Source organism: Thermobia domestica, chromosome 15, assembly GCF_964235325.1.
Source record: "Thermobia domestica chromosome 15, izTheDome1.hap1.1, whole genome shotgun sequence".
Classification (NCBI taxonomy): Eukaryota; Metazoa; Arthropoda; class Insecta; order Zygentoma; family Lepismatidae; genus Thermobia; species Thermobia domestica.
The window spans coordinates 180,797,462-180,809,711 of record NC_137468.1 but is presented as its reverse complement, the minus strand read 5'-3'; positions in this window follow the sequence as shown (position 1 = coordinate 180,809,711).

Below are 12,250 nucleotides of genomic sequence, written 5' to 3'. Positions count from 1 at the left end.
TTCTGTGCACAGAAGTATCAAATACCACGAAATAGCTATTACAAAAAGGAAACATTTTAATGCAGCTTACTTTTGCCCAATATGTATTCACGCAATATATGAGAATCCTTGTGTCATATGGAGAATCTCTTGTACACTCGTTCATCATATATGATCTTTGCATTTTTGGATACTACATGTTATTTTTTTACATGCCGCTTGACTGTCCAATACACAGTTGTTTTAACCTAATTTGGGTCAAAGTTATTTTTTTTTTTTTTTCATTTTCACACACTCGTAACTTGGACACAAAGCCGTTCATTTGACATCCTTTACCATTAGCCTAGAAGATACCCCTGTGATACGTTAAAAAATTCATTTAAATTCTTCTCTCGAGAGTTTATTCTGTGCTGAGACAAAGAGATAAATCACAAATGTGTCTCTTTCTTTTGAATTTGAAGTGTTTTTTCTAACTTGAATGAAGTACAATTATTATTGATCGTTGACATCTTGTACTTGATGGTTGCTCGTTTTCCTCATTCAACGTTTGATAAAATACTCCCAAATGAATATTCTAATTTCTTTGTGAGTAACCTTTGCATCGCCAGTGCGCTATAGAGGTCTATCCGATTGTACATTAATGCGACCTACGACTAAAAATAATTGATATTCGCTTTTATCTACTTCCATCCGATGTTCTGTTTTTGAGTTATGGCTGTTTTTACTTTTTGTCCGACAAATTTTCGAGTGACCAAGGCTCCAAAAGGAGGCATTTTTTCCACTCAGTTTGGTGTATACTTTTCGTTTTATATCCGTGTCGGGAATCCCTTCCTGGAGTTTGATATGTTATTACACCCTGTATATATACGGCGTAATTTTATGTATTAAAACCCAAAGTTTGTTTAATAACGTCAATAGCTAAACTGTAAAAATTTCTTTGCTAGAGAAACAATTTTAGTTCTTGTAAGAATTTTTTGTTAAACAAAATGAAGCTACATATATACTAATAAATCAATATAGCTATATTTTAGAAGTAGAATAGGCACTGATTATTCCAATACTCCTCTAAAAGAGACACGAACAATCACAGGACAAGGGCGCCTTGCGTAAAGGGCGAAGTGTACCCTCCACGGGTTCTTTACCAACAGTAACAGTATGTATTCATTGTACACAACTTTGCCATACAGAAGAATAAAACAGTTTATCTTTGATGCGGTTTCGCAAAGGCGCCTTATGCAAAGGGTGCACTGTACCCTTCACGGGCTTTTTAGCAGCAGTACGTATTCATTGTACAGAACTGTGCCATACAGAAGAATAAAATCGTTTACCTCTGATGTGGTTTCTCATGGACATCTTATGTAAAGATTGCACTGTACTTATAATGAGGTATTTTCGGGTAGCAACTGTAAGAATTTATTGTATATAAATGTACCTTTATATATAATGTGATATTTCGGGTGGCGCACCGGGACAAGTCCCAGTGTCCCGGTGGGCCAGTACGGGCCTGAGCCGCACGAGATATTTTAATTTCAAGTAAGAATTCAGATGAATATTACATAAAAGACGTAAAAGAAGCAGCACAAAAAAAATACTCCTACACAAAAATATTTGCAAGTTTTACATATAATTGATGCTAGATGTCCGTTCTCATTATTAACAAAACAAAGAATATAAGATAAACTAAAATTGTCTTTCTTTATGTCCCACATAATAAAATTATTCTCAGAACTAAAGAATGTGCATAAATATACAAGAAATTGTTAAATTATATTAAGCAGGATTATCTTCTAAATCTTGAATTTGAAATGACCAAATTAAATGAGTAGTAGGTTTCAATATTGTCAGGATATAAATTTGGCCAGTTAATTACATTATAATTCGAATGGGCTACCGACGTTACGAGGTGTAATCAAAAAGTAAGGTTACAAAGCCTGCAATGAAATGTGTACATATTATTTTACCCAACGAATACAGAGAACACGTGGCAAATACGGTACATTAGGATATTTATCGTAGTTTCCATATTGATTGAGACACTTGTTGCATCCTGGAATAACTTTAAACATTCCCTGATGTTACAAAATCCTGTTTATGCGAGTTCAGTAACGTAATCACGAAGAGTTTCACCTCCTCGTCTAAAAGGAAACGACGGCCTCCTAGTTTCTCTTTCACTTGTGGAAACTGCTGGAAATTGCTTGGAGTGAGGTTTGGGTTGCAAGGAGGGAGCGAACTGTGTTCAAATCTGTTGATGCCATGCGGGATGCATATTTGCGGATCCCAAACGTTTCAGCATATCCTCTTATCTGATTGGTCGATACAGATGCGATATCACAAGACATGATCTACATATAGCACAAAATAAACGAAAATTGTTGTCGGCCAATGTTGCCAGATCTACTGATTTTGCAGGAGATCTCCTGCTTTTTCTCCGTTCTACTGATCTACTGCGAAAGAAAATGAAAAGTGAACAATCTCCTGCTTTTTCCTTACTTCGAGAAGTTAAAGAAATGTATTATTATTAATATTAAACTTTCAATGTTTCCTTACATAAAAAGATGAAATTTCTCTGTTATAATACACAAAGCTCTGTAGAGCATATAGGTATAGAGCTTTATTGTATATAATATGAATCCAAAGAATATAACTACGTCATCTTCTATATGCATTATGGTTAGCGTTTTTATGACTTTCTATTTACAAGTAAGTTTAGATTGGGACTTGGGTTGGAAGAGTGGCTTAGATCATTTCTCCACGATCGTCAGCAAGAAATCGTCCTATGCTACGATCACGTGTGACTGTACCATATAGCTACGTTATCGCTACGTGCATGAAAAGACATTTTCCCACTTCATTTTAGTATTTCACTACGTTTCACTTCACACACGTGTGTATCAAATAATATTAATATAAATCGGGACTTTTCCCTTTCATTTGCTCAACGTAGTTCATCGGAAATGAATTTTGGACTGCTTGTTTTGACTACTGCGCCCTTAATAATGGCAAATTTTATTGCCCCCATCCCGATTTACATTCAAACGCCACCACTGCATGTGTCTACTGCTTTCTCCTGTTTTTTATCTTCGAATCTCCTGCTTTTTCAACTGACTGGTCTGGCAACACTGTTGTCGGCTCTGGTAGCCCAGTTCGCGTTGAGACACGGGGCGCATAACATCGCCTCTCTGTCCGTGCTGTACTATTGTATCTGCTTTGTTTGTCGAATAGTGCCGTTTGATTTTTTTTTAATTATTTCTGTGACTTAGTGATTTGGTGAAGTGTGTACTACAAGTCCTTTGTTTCACTTGTGAGCAACACCATTTATATATATATATATATTCTGTAGTTGACGTGTAACGTCGAGTGTAAGCAATATGAGTTGTATGAGGTCTAATACGCTCCGAATTAATTTCGTAACTGTGCGTCAAAAGCCTACGTCTATTCATATTCATGAATGGATTCGAAGTGTTTTCAAGTTAACAATTGACCAAGTGTTAAGTATAGAACTCGACTTTATTCGTAAACTTTTATACATCAAACTAGTTAGTAAAGTGCTATGTGAACGTATTCTTGCCGGTACCAACGGCACCGTGACTTATACCAATACTGATGGAGATCATGTGTTACCCATTGATTTGGCACGCAACTCTGTTTTTGTTGTAAAAGTCTCTTTATGTCCAATGGAACTTAGTGATACCCAGTTAAGTCGTGTACTCTCCCAGTATGGAGATATTCAGAATATTGCTGATGAACAGTACTCTACTGATCATATTTATCTTACCCGCACGGGTCGCAAACTAGTCAAAATGACTGTTAAACGTAACATTCCATCCTTTGTTACTGTTTGTGGTTTACGTCTTTTTGTCAGTTACCCCGGTCAAATCCAGACCTGCGCGGTCTGCAACTCTCAGGACCATTTTGTACAGGATTGTCCTAAGAAGAGAACTCCACCTTTACCCAGGTCTACTTCTGTGTCTCCAGGTGTCCGCATGCCGTGCAACCTTCCAGTGGATACATCAGCTCCCGATACCGGTTCTTACAGTGCATTTCCTGTTCTACAGAAGGATACCCACATACCCGTGTCGTCCCCGATTTTGCCACTTGCAAGTGCTGCATCTAGTGTTCCCGACATTCATCCCGTCCACCCTTCCATTGCTGACAGCTCACATAGTATGGAAGTGACACCTACTCCCGATGCTGATGAGACAGGTGTTCCATCTCCAGTTCCTGTGACTGACCAGCCACTTCTACTAAACTCTGAGGTAGGTGATAGAAATACAATAGAGGGGCACAGTGCTACCCCTTCAAGCGTTCCTCTCGCAGTTGGTTCCATTGACACCACTGGTTTTGAAGATGCTACAAGTGATACCATAAGTGATTCCGATCTGAGTGTAGCATCCTGCGAAAAGCGCAAGTTAACTCAACTTCAGTTTAACAGTAGTGCAGTGTCTAAAAATTCTAAAGGTAACCGCAGTGATGAAACAACAAGTGGTCACAATGTTAGGAAAACACGAGCTTCGACCAAAAAGTTGAAATCTGTTGTTCAATCAGACGGCGAATAGTGCATTGCCCATCTTTGGTATCAATAATTTATATTGTTTATATATTTCTTCATTGTTTCTACTTTACACATGTTCTTGTTCCCGCATTGCTTTACTTTCATGTATTTACTTTATATATTTTTTGTAATGTTTAGTTTTCGTTTTGCCACAGTCAATTTAAATCGTCTTACTTCTCCGGTCAAATTACACGCACTACGAGATTTTATATATCAGGAAGAAGTTGATATTTTGTTTGCACAAGAGGTGGCAGTACCCGATTTCCCAGACATCCCTAATTATTCATGTGTTTCACGCTTCACTGAAAATGGTTTAGGAACTGCTATTCTATACCGCAGTGATATTGACTTTCAAGCGCTTCTCCAAATGCCTACTGAACGTATCACCTTAGGAACACTAGAAAATATACGCCTTTGTACAGCATATGCTCCAAGCGGTTCGACTCATGCACGAGAGCGCAATAGTTTCTTTAATACTGAGCTTGCCCAAGCGTTACATAATGGTTCTTCTCCTTGTATATTAGCCGGAGACTTTAATGCTGTTTTGGCTCCAATAGATATGACCCCAAATTATACCTTCTCAGCCAGTCTGTCCAATTTAATTGCCACCTATGATCTAGTCGACGTGTGGCGACACTCATTTCCAACCACGCCTGGCCATACCTTCTTTACAGGGACGAGTTCCTCAAGATTGGATAAATTCTATATCAGTCGCACTCTTATACATCAGGTTCAACACATGGCTGTGGTCCCAGTCTGTTTTAGTGATCATCATGCTGTACTCATGACCATCAAACTACCAGCCCACAAATTTCTCAAACGTAGCCCATTGTGGTACTTTAATACGTCAATTTTACGTGAGCCCGAATATGAAGCTCTGATACATGCTGAATGGAAAGGCCTCCTTCATGTGAAACAACGCTACAAAGGTTCTCTCATGCAATTTTGGGAAAATCGTTTTAAACGAACTTTTTGCTCTGTGACCAAACAATATTGTCGAACTAGAAACGCCGATCATTATCAGCAATATCACTACTATACTGGTCTATTACGAGATTACATGATAGAACAACAACGCGGGGGTCAAGTACGACCTCAAATTCAGCAGATCAAAGCTCATTTATTAACGCTGCATAAACGACGTATGCAAGGTTTTATGATTCGTAGCAAAACACGTCAATATGATGACACTGAACAGGCAAGTATCCACCAAATACGCAAGGAGCGCACACGGGGCAGACAAAAATTGATTTCTAAAATTAAGGGTGACGATAGCCGTGTGTATGAGGGCGTAAACGTCATGACTTGTTTTATTGATTATTATAAACAATTATATGCTCAACCTCCTACTTGTTGTACTGATTCTTCTATACTAGAGTATATTCCCTCTGTTTTAACGGATGATGATCGAGAGTGTCTATCGGGTCCGTTCACACTAGACGAGGTCAAACAGTCCATCCGATTAGGCAAACTAGGAAAGTCCACAGGTATTGATTTTCTACCACTAGAATTCTATGTTACATTTATAGATATTTTAGCTCCTTTTCTCACAGACCTTTTTAATGAATACCGCACACATTTTGTTTTAGGCCAGTCTCTCAGAACGGGCATTACTGTTTAGGTCCCCAAACATTCATTAGCATCTAGTGTTACAAATTTCAGGCCACTAAGTCTCTTGTGCACGGACCTAAAACTATTAACTCGTTGTCTGACGATCAGAATGAAAACATACCTTGAGAAGCTGTTAAGTCCTTGCCAATACGGTCTTGGCCACAATAACCCTATTTATAAGGCCTTATCCAATCTCAGAGATTTTATTTCCTTTCATGAGTCCGCCGACCCTTCTTCGGTAGCAATTTTATCCACCGATTACTCCAAGGCCTTTGACAGAATTAACCACAATTATCTCTTCCAAGTTTTAGCTAAATATGGATTTGGTGACCTTTTCACTTCTCTTATCAAAGGAATATATACGAAACGAATTACCCGGTTAAAGCTAAATGGAGGTTTAAGTGCTCCCATCTCTGTTTGTAATGGTATTCTACAAGGGGACACAATGTCTAGTATTTTATTTAGTTTATCTTTAGCGCCTCTTGTATATGCGGCACACCGCTTACTCCCTGGTGTTCCTGTGTATAACAACAGTCTAGCAGTGCAATCATACATTGATGACACACACTATATATTACGCAATGACGCAGATCTGGAATGTATACAGAAGTTACTACGCCTTTATCAACACGCCTCAGGCGCGCAACTTAATAAAGCAAAAACAAAAATATTGTGTTTACATGAACAATATCAGTCTCTGTATAGTAGAACGTTTGAAACTGTTCCATCAATCAAAATACTTGGTATTGTATGGTATCCTACTTTACAACAGACTATCACGAAAACATATGAAGTCATAGCCTCTAAGATCCGAAGTCTTTTAATAACGCATAAATCACGTAATCTTAGTCTTTTCAGTAGAAATTTGTTTCTTAAAACTACTGTGTTTAGCTTACTATGGCATTCTGCTCAGATTTTCCCGTTACCAAAGCCTATCTATAAGTCTTTAAACAGTCAGGCGTTGTTTTTTCTCTGGCATAATAAAGCTTTAAGAGTAGGTCAAACACAACTACTTTTGCCTGCAGCAAAAGGAGGAATAGAGTTTATGGATATTGGAATTCAGTCACGTGCTCTGCTTGTGCATAGAAGTTGTCGTATGGTTTGTTCCCACCCCAATTCGATTACTGCTACGGTTTTCAATGTCTGTTTTCAGTGTATTGACCTTGTGCTTCCGATTCCTATCTTTCCTTGGGCGATTAAATTCCCTCACCTTCGCGATGTAGTACTTGATATGCTGTATGCAATAGTCGCACGACAGCAGATCGAAATTAGGTCAGTCAAAGAATTATACTGGCACTATCAGAGCACGTGCGTCTCTGTTAAGCCACACGTCATGCTTCACGTGCCATGCAAAAACTGGAGTAACATCTGGAAAAACATAACTGCCAAGTTTTTAACTCACAAACAGAAAGAAATGTGGTATTTTATTGTTAATAATGTATATGAAACGTCTGCTAGGCTCTTTAATCTAGGTATCACCTCTACAAATGTATGCTATTATTGTAATCAGATAGACACTCTTGAACATCGATTCCATAACTGTTTGGACATACCACCCATTTGGCAGGCTTTTAGCACTATACTTAGTAGAATATGTCGTACCTCACAAACTGTTTTTAGCGTACATAATGTAATATTATTTCCAGATTTTCATTACTTTCCTAGCTATAAACATAATGCTGTGATCTGGTTTACTGTACAAACTATCATGTTTATTGTTGTAACAGCACGACCATTGTGTCTTGAAATGTATGAAATGTATTTAACATACCAGACTATGAAGCTCTCTCCTGTATGTAAACGAAAATATTTTGCAAACTACTTATCTGCAATAGCTCCCACACTTTCTTATGATGTAACCCACAAACAAAAATGAACTGAATCAGTAAGTTTTTTTTTTTGGAATAATGTTTTATCTTGAATAATATTTTACACTTTCAGTGAGGCTGTGAATAGTAAATATCCTTGTAAATTTCTCTGTATTTCGATGGAAATAAAGTTATTAAAAAAAAGAAAAAAAGGTAGCCGAGTGGTCTAGCGTAACATGCTAGTAACAAAAATGCTTTTGGCGAGGGTTCGAATCCTGCCTACGGACCATTTTTTTACTACTTTTAAAAATGTTTATAACACTTCTTTCGTTAAAATAAGATTAAAAATAATATTCAAAAAGTGATTTAACGGTCATTGTTTTAAAATTTTCATTAAACTTCTTTCATTAAAATAAGTTTGCCTTTGTACTATATAGATCCACAGCAAATGTAGTAGTAGTAGTAGTACGTTTGCCCTTGTACTATATAGATCCACAGCTAATGTAGTAGTAGTTGTAGTAGTAGTAGTAGTAGGAACGGGTTAGAAGCCCCGCAGGGCTTGTTTGGATTATGTTCTCGACATCAAATTGGCAAGAATGCTGAAAGGTTTGGGATCGGCAAAAATGCGTGCGGGATTGGCCACTGCGGCCCTCGTCGGTGACGTTTCTCTACCAGTCACAAACTGACTACACCATTCTCCACCAATATGCTAATAAGATATTACAGTCTCACTCTGTAAGCCTCTACCAGCTGGACGGTGAATTTCATGTTTCGCCCACAGAGATCGAGTAACTGTATCAAATCGGACTTCGTCACGAGACCAATTTTCCAAACGAGTTGCCATTTGTGTTTACATATTCTACAACTAGCGCCGTAAGTGGCGGTTGTTGAAACTCTGCATGGTTAACAACTATATATATAAAAATTACCTCATACTCCTCATTCCTCTATAGAAAACGAAATTCCAGAAATATCGGTCCTGAAACCTATGTTTCTGATCTTCCTCCTAAATTACTGAAACTTAAAACATTACATTTTGTGTTCTCTTCTCTGGAAATTATTTATGACTGAACATCTCAAACTAACCAATGAATCAGAGCTAATTTACAGGATAAGTTCTTGTTTCACCTTTGTAGCTTTTAAATTCATACCGGAAGATAACAAAAATAAATAAATAAATAAATAAATAAATAAATAAATAAATAAATAAATAAAATTTTGTAAGAGACAAACATTGATAGGAGAAATCGGTTGACATCTGCAATAACATAATGTCGCTAAAACAATATAAAGTTCTATTTTTGTTAAATTTTACTGCGTCAGATTTTTATATACCAGCTCCACATCAAACGTTTCATTCTAATTTCTAAGAAGGAAAATATACAGGCAACTAACTTGGCCCATTTCTCAACAAGCTCTTCAGCTTTATTGATGTACAGTTGCCATTGCTTTGGTCCACTTTGTATAGAATGTAGCATAATTGCCTTTGGTGGTATCTCTGGAAAATAATACTTCCCAGAAATGATCTTCTCTCAAATGAGGCCCACGAAGAGAATTTTTGATATTTGGGAAGAGACGAAAGTCATCTGGAGCTAAATGTGGTTAGTAGGGATTGTATGGAAGAAGTTCAATACCATGGTCAGAAAAGAATGACGTCACAATATAAGTATTATACTGCATTGTCCTTGTGGAGAGCGATGCTGTCATTTTCAATTTGCCACTTGCTTGGCAAGATATGTAAAATCCAATCGACCTTTCTACGAGGGATGTTCTCTAAAAGAGTCCTATCCATTCCTGTTCTTATTAAAACATCTTCGTTAAGTTACTTGCTCCATCCATTTTATCTTCTCCATCTTGTTACAACACCACATTTCGAAGCTCCCTAAGTATTTATTCTCTAACTTCCGTAATGTCCAACTCTCAGAACTAGAGATGCAAAAAAGCCGGCTTTTTTGAATCGATGGTTTTTTTCACATAAAAAGCCGACTTTTTTGAAAAAAAAAAACGAGAATTTTGGAAATTTTGGCTTTTTTCATTTTCATGATTTTTCTATCTAAATAGCTTTTTTACAGTATATTCTATAATTAGATAAGAATTCCATGACCTAAATGCGATATTTCGCTCTGAAATTCACCATCAAGATGAATGGAGCACATTTTTTACGAATTAAAGTTAACAGGAAGAATGTAGTATTTGGGGGCAATTTTAGATGCTATTTAACTTTATTTTAACTTTTGAGTTATCGATATCTTTTTTCTTCTCTAGATCATTTTAGTTTGTCATCCGTGTTTCATTTCTAAGAGCTTTTAGTACTCTAGCTTCTAGCGCAAAAGTTAAACTTGCCCGTTTTTCTATTTATCCGTCAAAGCGTACGTTTTCAATATATCCGTCGAGCCGTACTTCCACATTTCTGTTATACTGTAGCTGTGAAGTGATTTAGCAATAATTTTCCGGACACAACCTTGAATACCAATTTATACAAATAATCAGTAGCGGATATAGAAAAGTACTTTAGGAGGGTTTTTTCTGATTGTTTCGTGTCCTAAAAAGTCTTAATTTTATTTGGGAGGTGCTTGAAGTTTATGAGTACAGGCATAACTAATATTTCGTTTCGTTTATATGTTTAGCAATAATCTTCCGGATACAACCTTAAAAATCATTTTATACTGGGAATCAGTGGCGGATTTAGAAAAGTATTTTGGGAAGGGTTTTTCTTACTAATGTTTAGTTTTTCTAAACATTCGTAATTTTTTTTGACGGGAGCTTAAAATTTATGAGTAAAGGCATAACTAATAGATATTTCGTTTGTTGCAGACATTCCGTAACTTTGGGGAACGGGCTTCAGTCCGAAAGACCGCCCCCCTAACCTTCGCTAAAGCGTCACTGCTGGTAATTAGTAATAATAACGATTTAAAAACAATAAGAAAGGAAGTCGGCCAACTCACAATACACGCACTATTTCTACATTCACAGATGAAATGAAGAAAAGCTTTGTCAGAATGGTCGAATGCTGGTTGAATCCCGGACTTACCGATAGAAGCGCAAAAGCTAATCACTCACTCATGTTTGTTGTACAGTTGTATTTAGCTTAACTTAAATATATTCCGTAGTCCTTTTTTTTGGGGGGGGGGGTCCGTAATGATATGTTGAATCCCTCTTGTTAAAAATTCAGAAAACTTGAGGATAGGGTAAACCGTGATGGTGGTTATATAAAACTTAACTGTAGAATTTCAAGAATATACAGAACCAAAAGCTCTAGATGGGCAGCCTTTAAGTGTATCATATAAATCTAAGTATTTCCCTTATGTTTTATTTTAATTTTATTTTGTTTCAAAAAGAGGGTATGGAATATTTTGAAGTAAAAATACTACATACTATTTTGCTACTTATTTGTGTATTATTTTAAAAGAAGTGTTTACTTTTAGGGTTGGCTGGTTTACACCAACTTTTTTTTTAATAACTGGTTTAAACAAAAATAAATAAATAAATAAAAAGAATGAAAAATGCGAATCGTGTGAACTTCATGGTAACTTTTCCAGATATCAAACCACCTGCAATAGTTTTATTTCCCTTTCACCTTTTAATCAAGGTGTCCCATGTTCAATTCTCGGTCGAACCACAACCTTTCTTTCATGCGTAAACCAAGTAGCGGTTCGGATGTCAGTTTAAGCGAAAGTCTTCTCCATGATAACCTCAGTATTTCATAAGGATGTTAAGCCTAAACATGCGAAACGAAACCAAATTGTATATATCTGCATGCCTAAATGCCTGTTGTTTTATAAAGAAGCCAAGATTGCTTAAATATATTGATAGAAATTGACATAATTTATTGATTGTCTACGTAGCTTCCAACATTAGCTTGGATTGGACTTTCAATGATATCTACGTACTAAATTTGTAATTTAATACCTCAGTTTTAGCGTACTGATTATGATACGTTGACCTTTAAACTTTATATGCAAAGCAGATTTTCCCGTTATTGTCTTACATTTCATGTAATGACGGGATTTTCCCGATGGCTAGGGCGGGAGATTCTCAATTTAAGAAATCTACTGACCGGACTTCCTTAAGATTATGGGAGTTCTTCCGGCATAACCCCGCTGTTGCATAATAACACCAAGGCGAAACAAGCTTATTTCTGTGAATATGTAATATAAATACATAAAGCAAAAATCTAAATCAAAAACGCCTGGATTAAACCAAAAAAGCCTGGGTTAAGCATCCCCCAAGAAACGGGTTTTTGGCATTTTCAAAAGCAACCGTGGTTCTTGCCAACTCTGTTTACTTTTGTATATAGGAG